The sequence below is a fragment of the Bos indicus x Bos taurus genome, chromosome X (genome assembly GCF_003369695.1).
Source record: "Bos indicus x Bos taurus breed Angus x Brahman F1 hybrid chromosome X, Bos_hybrid_MaternalHap_v2.0, whole genome shotgun sequence".
NCBI lineage: Eukaryota > Metazoa > Chordata > Mammalia > Artiodactyla > Bovidae > Bos > Bos indicus x Bos taurus.
In genome coordinates this window covers 46,526,025-46,541,744 of record NC_040105.1, presented here as the reverse complement: position 1 = coordinate 46,541,744, position 15,720 = coordinate 46,526,025, and the positions used below count along the sequence as shown (strand labels likewise).

Below are 15,720 nucleotides of genomic sequence, written 5' to 3'. Positions count from 1 at the left end.
GCCTCTCAGAGGGGCCTGGAAAGGGGAGGATCCCTCCTTACTCTGCCCTCCCAGCCTTTGGCTCCAGAGAGGTCAGCCATTTGGCTAATGAAATGTTTGTGTTACGTCAGGTATTGGTGGACCAAGTCAGTCTTCGCGACCCAAGCACACGGCAGGGCGGGGAGGTGGGTGGCGTTAGCGAGCAGCGAGTTTGACGCTCTGCCGCTCACCCTAGCTCCGGTACCTCCGCCTCCACCCCCTAGAGTATCTAGGCCGCCCAAGTCCGCCCCTGGGAGGGAGTGTGCGTTGGCCTTCAGCCAGCCTTCTCCGTGCAGGCAGCAGAGTTCCGATCTGAACTTCAGGATTGGGGCCCCTCCCTACCACTCCTACTCACTTTACTCGCCTCTAAGGCTCCGTCTTCCGCCAATTGTGACCCGAGGAACCCGCCGTCCTGACGCCCAGTAGCTGGCGGGCAGCAGCGCCAGGAGAGGCTCAGTTGAATTCAAACCTCCTTGACCCCTAGCTGACGCCGCAGGCACCTCCGCCAGAGCTCTCGGGCGTGCGGGTAACCTGCTGAGAGCGACTGCGGCCTACAAGCGAGGCGCAGCTGGGGGCCAGGGGCTGTCACAGAAACCGGTGGCTGATTCTCTCTTTTGGGCTGCCTAGGCGGCGACCAGCAGCGCTCCCTCCTCAGCGGCGCCCCTTCCGAAGCTGCCTCTGTGCTATCCTCTGCCGGCCCCCTAGCCCTGCTGCTCATCAATGGTCAGTCCAACTCCTGGCTACGAGGGACGGGAACCCTCCATCCAGCCTGCCGCTCTATTCCGGGCCTGACCGTGGCGAAAGGAGCGCAACCTAGGTGAGGACCCATCCACCTCTAGGTCCAGTCGTCCAACGGAGCGCTTCAACCACTCAATGCTTGCAAGGTAACTCCCACTGTAGGCTCTCTGCAGAACTAGTGTCTTGTGCCCGCCAGGGCAAAGGTCCACTTTTGCCACCAGCTTGGGGAAAATGCTCGAGACAAGGGCTACCTGGGGAGCCTGCAGGGACCACTGGGGCATGCCAGGATAGGTAGTTGAGCAGGAGCACCTGCCTGGCGCGACTCAAGGCTTAACAGTTTACATGGTTCAACAATTGAGCCTACAGATTTAGGGATGTAGGGTAGCTGAGTTCTACCGTGGGAATGGGATGGGGAAATGAGGAAGAGAGATGGGGGAGGTAAGGAGCCAAGGACAGTGTTGGGGAAGCTACCAGTGGCAGTGTGAAGCTACTGGCTCACCTGAGGACCGAACACTTCAACACTTGGCCACCTTGGGGTGTTGTGCTCAGTTCAGCCTTTGCTTGTGTTGTAAGGGGCTTGAGGCCACAAGGTAAGTGCACTTCTGTTGGCCCAATTCTCCAGGCAGAGACCGAATGACAACCTCTCATTATAAATGTAATGATTTTGTGGAAAATGAGGCCAACCTTAGTCCCCCTATTTGCAGGAAGATGAAATCTGAGTGGGTGAAGGATAGTCTTGCAGTGAACCATTTTGAAGGAAGGGAAGTAGAGCAAGGGTGCTCTCTTCAAATGCCTTCAAAGCTGTCATGTGGAAAAGGATTATTTGTCCTAAGTGTCTCTAGACAGGAGAACCTAGGATGGGTCAGATTTCAACAGAGTGGAAACCACCAGGAGGCAGAATTAAGCTTACTATAAAGGAACTTCATTCTAACAGGGAGGGAGGAGTATTTTTATTGTGTATCAGGCAATTTGCTAAGTGCTTTACATAAATTCCCTGGTGGCTCAGAGGTTAAAATGTCCACCTGCAAGGCGGGACACCGCGGTTTAATTCCTGGGTCGGGAAGATCCCCTGGAGAAGGAAATGGCAACCCACTCCAGTATTCTTGCCTGGAGAGTCCCATGGACAGAGGAACCTGGTAGGTTACAGTCCGCAGGGTCACGAAGAGTCGGACACGACTGAGCGACTTCACTTTCATTTTCACTTCTTTACATAAATTATCCCATTTAACACTTAGCAAGGTTTGGATATGTCCAATGATAAAATGGAATGCCAGGAAGTAACAGAGTCTCTGTTCGTCTAGGCTGCAGCTCTTTCTGTTCTTAAGACGAGGTTTGTGACAACCATCTATTCATTTGCTGGGGCTGAAACAGGCTTGTACAAGATATTGGGAGAGTCAATCATTCATTCATGCCGTGACTTTAGAGAAATACCATCATCTCTCTGGACTTCAAGTCCCTCTTCTTTAAAGTCAGAGAATTAGACTTCACTGGGTTACCTGAAAAAAAATCCCTTTGACCAGTAAAAATAAAATTGTAAAAAAAATGGGCTTTAGTTTTTTGCACTCTTGAATTTACAGGAGTTGTAGAATTGGATCTCCACAACATCTTGAAGATGGATCCCTAAAGGAACTAAAATCCCTCTCCCTTCTTTCACTGGCTGAGGTGTGACTCTAATGTCCATCCAACAGATACACTTTGAATGGCTGTAGTGTTTCCCAACAGCCAAGGTCTCTGAAGAGTAAAAACTCAGGGCCTCCTTTGATGTTGCTTAGATTGTCCAATGACAACTGCATTGCTTTTTAGTCACTGCAAAGGCAATTGCTCTGTCTTGTTATGCAAAAACGCAGAGCATCTGCTGGTGTGGTACATTGTACTGAGCAAATGGAGATGAGGACAGAGAGTAATGGATGAAATAGGCTCTTGCCCTTAGAGAGCTTCAAGTCATTTATGGGAAAGGCAGGTACAAGGATCACAGACCATATTATAAGGCAGAATGTTGCTTTGAGGGGGGTGTACAGAAAAGACAGAAATCATGTGGAGCCATAAAAATACACTAGGTTAGAAATTTGGGAGCCTTAGATTCTAATCTTGGCTGGTCACTTAAGGCAGGTCAGCCCACCTTCTGAGGCCTGAAACTTTAAGACTTTCTGGTATTAGATGAGAATTTCTGGTTTGGGTGGGTCCTCAAGAGGCATTTGTGGTGGGCCTTGAAGTGCTCTGGGTAGGGTTTACACTAACAGAGGAAGATAGCAGAAACTGGGACAAAATTCCTGGACACATGAAAAACATATGTGCCTTCATGGATATGTTGTTGTTGTTCAGTTGCTCAGTTGTGTCCTACTCTTTGCAACCCCATGGACTGCAGCACACCAGGCTTCCCTGTCCTTCACAATCTCCCGGAGCTTGATCAAACTCATGTCCATTGATTCAGTGATGCCATTCAACCATCTCATCCTCTGTCATCATCCTCTTCTCTGCCTGCCTTCAATATTTCCCAGCATCAGAGTCTTTTCCGAGTCAGCTCTTCACATCAGGTGGCCAACCTATTGGAGCTTCAACTTCAGCATCAGACCTTCCACTGAATATTCAGAGTTGATTTCCTTTAGGATTGACTGGTTTGATTTCCTCGATGTCCAAGGGAGTCTCAGGAGTCTTCTCCAGCATCAGAGTTTGAAGGCATCAGTTCTTTGGTGCTCAGCCTTTTTTACTGTCCAGCTCTCTCATCTGTACATGGCTACTGGAAAAACCATAGCTTTGACTATATGGTCCTTTGTTGGCAAAGTAATGTCTCTGCTTTTTAATACACTAAGTTTGTCATTGCTTTACTTCCAAGGAGCAAGCATCTTTTAATTTCATGGCTGCAGTCATCGTATGCAATGATTTTGGAGCCCAAGAAAATAAAGTCTGTCACTGTTTCCATTGTTTCCCTGTCTATTTGCCATGACATGATGGGACCGAATGCCATGATCTTAGTTTTTTGAATGTTGAGTCTTAAGTCACTTTTTCACTCTCCTCTTTCACTTTCATCAAGAGGCTCTTTAGTTCTTCTTCACTTTTTGCCATAAGGGTGGTATCATCTGCTTGTCTGAGGTTATTGATATTTCTCCCAGCAATCTCAATTCCATCTTGTGATTTATCCAGCCCAGCATTTCACATGATGTACTCTGCATATAAGTTAAACAAGCAGGATGACAAAATACAGCCTTGACATTCTCCTTTCCCAATTTGGAATCAATCTGTTGTTCTATGTTTAGTTCTAACTGTTGCTTCTTGTTCTTGACCTGCATACAGGTTTTGCAGGAGGCAGGTAAGGTAGTCTGGTATCCCCATGTCTTTAAGAATTTTCCACAGTTTGTTGTGATATACACAGTCAAAGGCTTTAGCATAGTCAATGAAACAGAAGTAGATGTTTTTCTAGAATTCTCTAGCTTTTTCTATGATCCAGCAGATGTTGGCATTGATCTCTGGTTCCTCTGCCTTTTCTAAATCCAGCTTGTACATATGAAAGTTCTCACTTCACATACTGTTGAAGCCTAGCTTGAAGGAACTGACAGCTAATGGCTAGTGTGACTGCTGATCCAAAAAAGGAAAATAGAAATTGGGGTTGCAAACGGAGCCCTTGAGCACTAGACTGACAGTTTGTACCGCTCCTGGAAAGGCAAAATTAGCAGCTTGCAGCCACGCTTGGTTTTTGAGCTGGGCAGTGCCAGTGAACAAACACCTGTGACATTGTGTAGTCTCCCATAAAAAACTATGCCTTGCCCAATCTTCATTCTACTCAGAAGTTCAAGGAATGGCAGTGCTTCCCTGTCTAATGGTAGACAGTACCTCCTAATGACAATGGAGAAGAAACACCATAGGGGTGGAGTGAGCCATCCTTAAGATGGCTTCCAATGAACTGCATATGGTCTGGCCCTTCGCTAGGAGTGAGGGTGGTCAGCCTTGTTGGCTGCTGAGGGATGGAGGATGACACTGATGGGCTGAGTGTAATCCTCACTGTCTGACTGAGGCTGAAGGACATAGGGCACAGTGGAGACTTGGAGAAGGGCAAGGGAAGACAGACTTTTTGAGATCATGTGACTTGATTTAATGGTATATCCTGTCCAGAAAAAGATTTTGGAAACCACTGGTGGAATCAAGAGTAGATCCAGGTTTCTGATGTGGTCTGGTGATACTGAAGAAGCCTAGCCAATCCTGCTACAGAGATGGAAAGAACTTTTGCCTGGGAGTCAGGAGACTTTAGTTTAATCGAGTTTCTTTCCCTCTCTGAGCCTCACTTTTTCCACTGTTACTTGTGGAAGTGGGAGAGTTCGGCCTCAGTGAGTCTTTAGGTCCTTTCTAGCTCTAAAGAGCTAGGAAAGATATATAATTTCTATCCCCCATGGATGAATCCAGAGAGACTGTCCAGATTTGAAGTTATAAAACTGGGATTCATTGTGAACCTAAGGCTTACAAAAGAATCTTTGTATTGCAGACTGGGACTCCTTGTCCTTGTTAGAGGAAGGTCAGAAGGAGTGTCATTGAGCTGAATTCTTAGGATATTTCCTTTCTCAAATCCACTTCCTTTTCCATCCTCTACCAACAATTCTTTTTCAGATTTCGAGTGACCATTGCTCTGCCCTTAGCACCTGGCACATTGGGCCTTTTTTTTTCCTATTTCTTACAGAAGGGAGCTTTTGGGCTCTTTGCCTTGTGTTTACACAGTGAACCTCAGAGCCATCGTCATCTTCTCTTTCCTAGAATCCAACATATACAACCTTGTCCCAGTTGACTTAACTGCTAAGTCTTTATAGTCAATGTCAATAATATCTTTTGTCTTTTATGAATTTTAAAACATAAGAGTAATTCTGCAACTTACTTTGAAATGCATCAAAAGATAAGAAAATACAGTGCCAGACTGGGCTGTATGCTACACAACAATGGATGGGATGGGGGCAAGGGAGGGAAGCCAGGGAGGGAGGGGGTGTATGTATAATTATGGCTGATTTGCGTTGTTGTACGGCAAAAACCAACACAATATTGTAAAAATTAAAAAAAAAAAACTTTACAAAAAGACTTCAATCAAAAATGGATAGATGGATTAATAAGTAGATAAATGAATAATTAATAAATGGATGCTAAATCAAAGATAAATGAATGGCAAACAGATAAATAAAATATCAGGGGAAATAAGTAATGTACAGTTAAAAGTGCTATGTGCTCAATCACTCAGTTGTGCCCATTTGTGGCCCCATGGACTGTAGTCTGCCCTACCCACCCCCCCAGGCTCTTCTGCCCATTGAATTTTCCCAGGCAAGAATAATGGAGTGGGGTGCCATTTCTTTTTCCAGGAGATCTTCCCAACCCAGGGATAGAACCTGCTTCTCTTGCATCTCCTGCATTGACAGGCAAATTCTTTTACCACTAGTGTCACTTTCTTATTGGTTGCACTAGTGGTAAAGAATCCTTCTGCCAATGCAGAAGATATAAGAGATGCAGGTTCGATCCCTGGATCCCTGGGTTGGGAAGAGCACCTGGAGCAGGGCATGGAAATCCGCTCCAGTATCCATGTCTAGAGAATCCCATCGACAGAGGAGCCTGGCAGGCTACCGTCCATAGGGACTCACAGAGATGAATACAACTCAAGCGACTTAGCACACACGCCACCTGGGAAGCCCCAGTCAACAGTCATATTGCAGACAATTCAAACTATATAAAAGTACACAGAATAAGAAGGAAAAGCTCCTTACATCCATATTTTCCTCCCAGAGGTAAATATAGTTCACAATTTTCTGTGTATTCTTCTAATCCTTTTTTCTATATGTATCCAAAACTATATACATCCATATCAACCTAATAGTTTTGCTTTTAAATTTAAATGGATCACACTTTATAGCTGAGTCAGTAATTTGCATTTTTGACTTCACAATATATTTTGGACATCTCATTTCAGTATATGGATCTACCTCATTTTTAAAAACAGCTACATATTTCATAGTATGGGTATACCATAGTGTATTTTAATATTTCTTCTGATGTATAGCTAAATGATTTCCAATTCTTTCCTATGACACATAAGGCTTCAGGATACCTCTTTGGTTATTTATTATGTACATGTGAACATCTATGTCTGTAAGGTAGATTCCTAGAAATGAAATTGTTGTGCCAAAAGAGTTATGCTTTAAAATTCTGCCCCTCCCCTCCAATATTTCATTATGGATATTTTCAAACATACAGATAAGTTGAAAGAATTATACAGTGAACACCCATATATCCACTACCTAGATACTACCATTAACATTTAACTGTATTTGCTTTATCACATATCCCTCTTTCTATACATTCATTAAATCATCTTTCAAATTCTGTACATTGTACAAATGAAATATGGTTTTTTGAGCCATTTACATATTCCTTACTACTGCAGAGGTTAAGCATATAAAAATACACTTAGCCATTTATATTTCTTTTCTATAAATTTTCTTTTCATATTAGTGCTCATTTGTCTGTGGTAACTTGTTCATATTTTGCTCGTGGATCTGTGAAAGCTCTTTATTTTGTAATATGTCTTATACAGTGATGATCTTGCAGAACTCAGAGTTTTTCCAAAAACATAATTTGGCTGATTGAAAATTCCTTCCTTTCAACCCATCTCACTATTTTCATCCTCAAGCTGTCATAATTTCTCTCCTGGACAATTTGTTTAAAAACAAATATGATGGCATCACTCTCCTGCTTAAAACAAATCTGATGATGTCAACAGTCCCACAATGCAGAATATAGTCCAAGCTCTTTAGCCTTAAGTCTAACTCTGACAACAAACTGCCTCTCTATTGCTATCCCTTCTACTCTAGTTTAAAACTCCTGAATTCAGCCAAATTTAGCAACTTGCTTTTCTTCATATGCACACCAAAAATTGTATCCTCTTTTTTTCCCTCAGGCCTTCCATCTGAAATATTTTTTACTCCTCCCATCTCCACATGACTAAATTTTGTTTATCTTTTAATGCCTCTTCCACATGGTCATCCCAAAGTCCATTCCTTCAAAATGCATGTACTTTAGAGGAAATGTACACTCTTCTCTGAAGTTTCAGCCTCTCTCACTCTCTCCTTCCTCTTCCCCATGCTCCACACCTGAACTAGCTATTATACTATCTAATTAGCTACATGCATAAAAAAGTATTACATTTTCTGTTTTCTTTTTCTTTAAGGGCCTTAAACATTAGATGTTCAAAAAATTAAGAAACAGATGAATTTAGCCTGAAAATAAGTGCAAACCCATATACCTAAAGAAAGGAATTTCCACGTCTGCCTTGGCATTCTTGGTGTATCTGAAGATTTTGGGGTGGAGTGCAATAGAGGCATATGGAAGGATAACACAACTTGGAACGTTTTTAGTGCTGACTGATGTCCTTTCTCAGACAGATGATGTAAGAAGTATAGCTTAGTGATGGAGGTTATGGGTGGGAATCGCAGAGCTATTTCTAAGCTGTTAACACTTTGGGCACTGCTGATTTGCCAAAGTCAATCTGAATGTAATGTGGCTAAAGCTACTTTGTTATGTCATCTTGGACAGACTGCTAACACACTCTGAGCTTCAGGTTCTCATTGGTCAAACAATGGGAAAATAACACCTATTTTGCCATAGGAAGGAGCAAATTATATGATCTGTGGAAATAAAAACATACAGTTTAAAAAGAACTAAAATACTACATAAGTTTGAAGTATTTCTGATTCTTGTGGTGTTGAGTCAGGAGACCTGAGTTCGAGGTGTTACTTTTGACAAGTACCTTGCTCTTTCTTGGCTTTGGTTTGTCATCTATACAACTTGATTAGACTAGATTTGTGGTTTTCAGCAAAGATGTATTCCATGGAAGCCCAGTATGCTCCCAGTGGAACTCCTTGGGCTCTTAGATTATCTTCTGTGTTGGTACCCAAGAGATGGTCTAGACTAAGCTAAATAATCTCCAAAATTCTTTGAGTTCTGATGTTTTTGATTCTGCCTCTCTAGTGGCTCTACCATCACTGCAAAACATGGTGGTAATGAATCTATTTGGATAGATATATTCCAGATATTCCTATCTGAACGTCTCTCACACTTCTTTCCCAGGGTCTTTACTGTCTCCAGTTTTCTGCCAGGATCTGTGGCCTGTCTCCTAGGACTGGCTATTTTAGGAGCTTGTTCTTAGATACCAACGCCATTATTAATGCCACAGTTGAGGGCTGTGGGGGCAATGGCCAATGGAAGAAGGAAGGAAGGCACAGCCTGAGTTCCCAAGTGCTTTTTGGAAGCCCCCTTGACCATGACCTTTTGGGTTATGAGTGGGAAGAGCAGCATCAGTGAAACAAGTAGCCTACAAAGGTTCACTATCCATTACCCTAGTTTGATTCTCAAAGCTTACAGCTAGCTTCGATTAGCTTACAGTTGCTATCTGAAGTCACGCCTGGCTTTTGGACACACAAGCAGACAGTACTGGCCCTTGCCTAACACCTAAAGCCAAGCTCTCAGTCTAGCTCCCAAGGCATCCTTCTAAACTAGCCTATTTATCCTATTTTTTCCATCCATTTATTAGGTAACTGAATCCTAATAAACCTAATTGAGGACCACCCTCAAATAAAATGTAACTGAGCTCCAGAAAAGCTCATTAATGACCATTTGCAAACAAGACACCACAGTTTGTTCTGTTTCAGAATGGCATTTTCCTGATTTAAAAAAGAACAAGGAGTGAAAAACTGTAGTCAACATTTTGAAATTCCTCCCAAGTATATTTCAATCCAAGTATTGACTGAGGAGAGAAACAAAAGGGGAAGAAAAGAAGAAAGAGAGATGGGGGAGGGAAGATGGGATGAAAATCAGTGAGTGACGCAGGCACTCACAAAGGTAAAATTATGAAGTTTTGAAGTGCTCTTTATCCCTGTGCCTTCACAGCTTCGATCTGAATGAGAGGGAAATTATTCATAATAGCTCATCAGAAGCAGTGATCAGAGTACCATTACCCCAGACTATCTCTGGTCTCCCAGAATTAGGCCCCCTTAAACAAGCCATTTGTTCACTTTTTCCTTGCTTACCCATCCCCCCAACCTGTTTGTTGATATCTTGATGCTTTCATAACTACCATTCTGCAAGCTAGACTGGGGTACAGGAGGTCAAGAGAATTGGGATGTTGGAAGATGAAGATGGGTAGGGAAGTTTGGACCCTCGGGCTGAGGACCTTGAAGCTAGAAGTGGGAGAGTTTATATAGTTAGTACTCTGTTCTTCCTGTCCCTGGTGATGGGGGGTTGTTGGGAGTTGGGGGTAGGGTTAGAGGACAAGATAATGTAGGCTAAAGAAACTGGGTCATGAACATTGTTGAAGTCAGATAATCTTGAAGTCTGATTTTAGTCAACAGCTTCCATCACTTTTTTCCTAGCCCCAAACCAGTGATGAAGGCACATTTGCTTTTCTTTTTGTTAGTTTTACCATTTTTATTCCTGTGGAGCAAAATGAGAAAGAGCCAGGGGGATAAGACTTGGGAGGAGGGTCAGGTGAAATGAGTCAGGTAGGGTTTCAGAGAAGAGCTGATAATCAGGACAGTGGTAATGGGTTTCTGGAGCAGAACAGGGGCTGGTGGGAGGAGTTTCCCTGCTTATCTGTCTTGGGTTCTGACAGAATCCTGAGCAGGAAACGGGCTGTACTCATATTGCTCTCCAAGGTTGGAAGATAGGTGCCTTGTGGCCTTCTCCATCTGCAAAAGTAGACAAAGGGCTGATGGGAAAGCACTAGGCCCTGTGTCTGGAGTCTCTGCTCTTCCCATCCCCAACTTTGATTACTGGGCCTCCTTTTATTGTGTGTGTGTGTGTGTGTGTGTGTTTATTTTAATGTATTTTTTTCTGGTATGGAAAACAGTAGACCTCATGAGTCCTGAGAGTCTGATTACAGGAAATAAGGGGTTAATATGGGTGAGTGTGGGGCATAGTGTCCATCTTCAGGGTATTCTAATTGCCCACTTCATTTGCTTCATCCCCTTGCCCTTAGCTCCCAAGTGCCGTAGCTTGACAATTTCCTGTCTTTTCTCTCTTCCCTTCCCTTCTGTTCCTCCCCTCAGTTAAAACCCAATTTCTTCTATGCCATTTGATCTCAGCCAGATTTTAGGAAATGTCCTGTGATTAATTCATACTAAGGTGTACTGATTGATTTACAGCCATCTTTTCCCACCCCATTCTCTCACAGGATAGTTCTTCCTCTCTGATAGCAGTGTTTGGCTATCATTGGTGGACCTTTCTGGCTTCTGGCCCCCATTCACACTTCATAGTTCAGTTCTGTTCAGTCACTCAGCCATGTCTGACTCTTTGTGACCCCGTGGACTGCAGCATGCCAGGCTTCCCTGTCCATCACCAACTCCCCAGACCTTGCTCAAACTAATGTCCATCAAGTCTGTGATGCCATCCAACCATATCATTTTCTGTTGTTCCCTTCTCCTTCTGCCTTCAACCTTTTCCAGCATCAGGGTCTTTTCCAATGAGTCAATTCTTCATATCAGGTGGCCAAAGTACTAGAGCTTCAGCTTCAGCATCAATCCTTCCATGAATATTCAGGACTGATTTCCTTTATAATTGACGGGTTTGATCCCCGCTATCCAAGGGACTCTCTCTTCTCCAACACCACAGTTCAAATCTGACTTCACAGGGAATAAATAGAGCAGATTTTTCTCTGTCATCAGGTTATTATTCTGTTGACCAGGATAATAGTAACCACCTCATCACCTTATTATGAGAATTAAATGAATTTATGCAGTAAAGCACTTGGAACAGGACCTTACACAGAGTAATCCCACAATAAATGTTAGCTGTTATTAATTCTGTCATGAAAGAAGCAGTGTGGTAGTATGAAGAAAGCACTGGATTAAGAGTCAAAAGTTCTAGTACTGGCTATTCCACTCTCTTGCTATGTCTCCATGGACAAGTCCCTGAACCCTCTGGAGTTTAGTTTCACTACTGAGCCATGAGGAATGGAACCAAGTTATTTCTAAGGGCCCTCATAGGTCTGTCATTCCTAGTTATAGAATTCTAATCCCCTAAGGACAGCGGATACTTGGTCAAAAGGGTGAGGTAAGAGCAGGATATATAAATTGCCTGGGTAGTAAGCCTTCCACAGAGTAAAGGTTTTTGCTTGGTACTGGCACTAGAGCTGCCTTTAGGCTGTTATAAGTTGACACATAAGCCAGAGAATTTTAGCTGTAGACTGAGAAGCTGCAGTATCTTCAGAAGTCCTCTGTATTTAGTTATATAAAGGCTTAAAAATCCTTATATATAGGCAAATTCACAAGACTCTTACTACCTTAGGGGTGTATGGGAGCTATCATCCAGAATATAAGCTTACTCTCTGCATGTCATTCTCATTTCAAGCTTTGCTGTGATCACTTGTCCCTTAGTTCAAGACAGAGTTGGCTGGGCCATTCACTGTTCCCCAGAAAGAAACAATGGGTTACATATGTGAAACATAGACTGATTTTCCCTGGGTTGAGATCCTCTCCTCACCTCTCAGTATATCTCCCTCCCCAGAACTCTGAGGCTCTTTACCTTCCTAGGCTTGGGATGTGAGAGAGATCACTAATCTAATAATGAATCTAAGAGGAAGTGGAGCATTTTGCTGAACCTTTGGCTTGACCCTTGGTAATGAATGGGACAGAGTTTTCTGCACTAATCTTCTCTTGCCTATAACTAGAATTTGGTGTGCCAACTTCCTTTTGGCTGAGTCAAGAATGAATGTTATAACCTGGGGTCATGATGTATCTCAGCTTAGAATCATAGGAAAAAGTTTTTCCTATTACTGTCTTTTGTTTTTTCCCCCCTGAATGTTATGCATCAAAGTAATACAGGCCGGTTGGCCAGTCTTAAGACTCTGTGGTGGAGAAACAGCTGCTCTGTCTGAGCCCATGCTATTCCTGTGACAGAAGCCTGCAAATGTAAATTACTTTGCAAAGGTAGGAATGAGCTACTCAAACTCTTTCCCTTATGCAGAGATGAACCTATGGAAGGTTGAAGGTTGGAGTTGGTTTGGGAGAGTGTTTGGGTAAAAAGGAGAACAGGATGGGAAATAGTAAGACTAACTTTTAAACAGTCAGCATTTATTGAGGGTCAGCTATGTGCTTAGCCTTGGACCAGGCAATGTTGTAGAGGGGAGGAGAGACTCAGGATTGGTGAAAAGAGATTGTAGGGAAGGTCAGAGGGGCAAGGACCCTAGCCCAGAATTCTTCACATCTAAGACTTCCTCACTGCACTTTTGGAGCAGCAAATGATAGTTAAGTTATAACCTGTGTGATCTTAATATTCAGAAAATAAGAGGAAGTAGAAATCACTTCCCACTGATGTGGGCCAGTGCGAACCTTTGTAGGGTGTGTAAGGAGAAGCAAGGATAATATTCCAAGCAGAGTGTAGGGCATTATGGCTGAACTGTTAATAAATGTTGGTCCTCTTCATCTGTTTCACCATCTAGGACAATTACTTCATTTCTCTCCCCACATCTCTTACCCTCCCTTCCTCATGTTCTTTGACTTAACAAAATTGCAGCCAACACTTGGAGATGCCTCTTTGGGAGTCAGGCAAAACTACAGCTTTGTGAACTGGTCCATGTGTCTCTTGGTCATTATATTCCACTGTCCTGGAACATGCAATAGAGAAGTTTTGAAGATGGGAAAAGCCTCTTATCCTCATCTCATCCATCAGAGGACAGAGAGAAGAAGCAAGAACTACAATCTTGCAGCCTCCAGAACGAAAACCACAATCACAGAAAGCCAACCAAAATGAACATATGGATCACAGCCTTGTGTAACTCCATGAAGCTATGAGCCATGCCATGGAGGGCCACCCTAGAAGAATGGACATGGTGGAGAATTCTGAGAAAACATGGTTCACTGGAGATGGGAATGGCAAACCACTTCAATATTCTTGTGTTGAGAACCCCATTAACAGTATGAAAAGGGACAAAGATATGACATCAGAAGATGGGCCCACCCAGATCAGTAGGTGTCCAATATGCTACTGGGGAAGAGCAAAGGAAGAGCTCCAGAAGGAATGAAGAGGCTGAGCCAAAGTGGAAATGATACCAAGTTGTGGATATGACTGGTGAAAGTAAAGTGTGATGCTGTAAAGAACAATATTGCATAGGAACCTGGAATGTTAAGTCCATGAATCAAGTTAAATTGGAAGTGGTCAAACAGGAGATGGCAAGAGTGAACATCGACATTTTAGGAATCAGTGAACTAAAATGTTCGCTAACTAAACTAAATGAACTAAAATCAGTGAACTAAAATGGACAGGGATGGGTGAATTTAATTCAGATGATCAGTACATCTACTACTGTGGGTAAGAAACCCTCAGAAGAAAATGGAGTAGCCCTCACAGTCAACAGAAGTGTTCAGAATGCAGTACTTGGGTGCAATCTCAAAAACAACAGAAGGATCTCAGTTCGTTTCCAAGGCAAATCAATCAACATCTCAGTAATCCAAGTCTATGCCCCAACCACTAATGCTGAAAAAGCTGAAACTGAATGGTTCTATGAAGACTTACAAGACCTTCTAGAACTAACACCAAAAAAAAAAAAAAAAAAAAGATGTCCTTTCATCTTAGGGGATTGGAATGCAGAAGTAGGAAATCAATACATACCTGGAGTAACGGGCAAGTTTGGCCTTGGAGTACAAAATTAAGTAGGGCAAAAGCTAATAGCATTTTGTCAAGAGAAAACACTGGTCATAGCAAACAATCTCTTCCAATAACAAGAGAGGCCATTCTATTCATGGACATCACTAGATGGTTAATATCGAAATCAGATTGATTATAATATATTCTTTGCATCAGAAAATGGAGAAGCTCTATATAGTGAGCAAAAACAAGACCTGTATCTGACTGTGGCTTAGATCATGAGCTCCTTATTGCAAAATTCAGGCTTAAATTGAAGAAAGTCGGGAAAACCACTAGGCCATTCAGATATAACCTAAATCAAATCCCTTATATTTACCTAGTGGAGGTGATAAATAGATTCAAAGGATTAGATATGGTAGACAAAGTGTCTGAGGGCTTCCCAGGTGGGGCTGCTGCTGCTAAGTCGCTTCAGTCGTGTCTGACTCTGTGCAACCCCATAGACGGCAGCCCGCCAGGCTCCGCCATCCCTGGGATTCTCCAGGCAAGAACACCGGAGTGGGTTACCATTTCCTTCTCTAATGCATGAAAGTGAAAGGTGACAGTGAAGTCACTCAGTTGTGTCCGACTCTTAGCAACCCTATGGACTGCAGCCTACCAGGCTCCTCCGTCCATGGGATTTCCCAAGCAAGAGTACTGGAGTGGGGTGCCATTGCATTCTCTGCAGGTGGGGCTAGTGGTAAAGAAATCACCTGCCAATGCAGGAGGCATAAGAGACATGGGTTTGATCCCTGGGTCAGGAAGATTCCCTGAAGGAGGGCATGGCAACCCACTCCAATATTCTTACCTGGAGAATCCCATGGACAGTAGAGCCTGGCAGACTAGAGTCCATGGGGTTTCACAGAGTCTGATATGACTGAAGCAACGTAGCATGCACACACACACAGAGTGCCTGAAGAACTATGGACAGAGGTTCACAACATTGTACAGGAGGTGGTGACCAAAACTTTCAAAGGAAAAAAAATGCAAAATGGTTGTCTGAGGAGGCCTTACAAATAGCTGAGAAAAGGAGAGATCAAAGGTAAGCACCACAAGAAACTAACAGAAGTAGAAGAGATGAAGAAGAGTTGGCATGAATACACAGAAGGCCCATACAGAAAAATTCTCAATGACCCAGATAACCACAATTGTATGGTCTCTCTTCTAGAGGCAGACATCCAGGAGTATGAAGTTAAGTGGGCTTTAGGAAGCATTACCTAGAGCAAAGTTTGTGGTGGTTATGGAGTTCCAGCTGAGCTATTTCAAATCCTAAAAGATGATGTTGTTGAAGTGCTGCACTCAATATGCCAGCAAATTTGGAAAACAGCA

At 43.2% G+C, this 15,720-nt stretch overlaps 1 protein-coding gene across 2 annotated transcripts in view; it reads left to right on the top strand.

The window, feature by feature from the left end:
* Positions 1 to 474: 474 nt before the first annotated feature.
* ARHGEF9 (Cdc42 guanine nucleotide exchange factor 9) overlaps positions 475 to 15,720 on the top strand; it is a 420,451-nt gene continuing 405,205 nt past the window's right edge. For both annotated transcript variants that reach the window (XM_027535132.1, XM_027535130.1), the window contains exon 1: positions 475 to 902. The gene's annotated coding sequence lies outside the window, so the exon portion shown is untranslated. The remainder of the gene's footprint in view (positions 903 to 15,720) is intronic.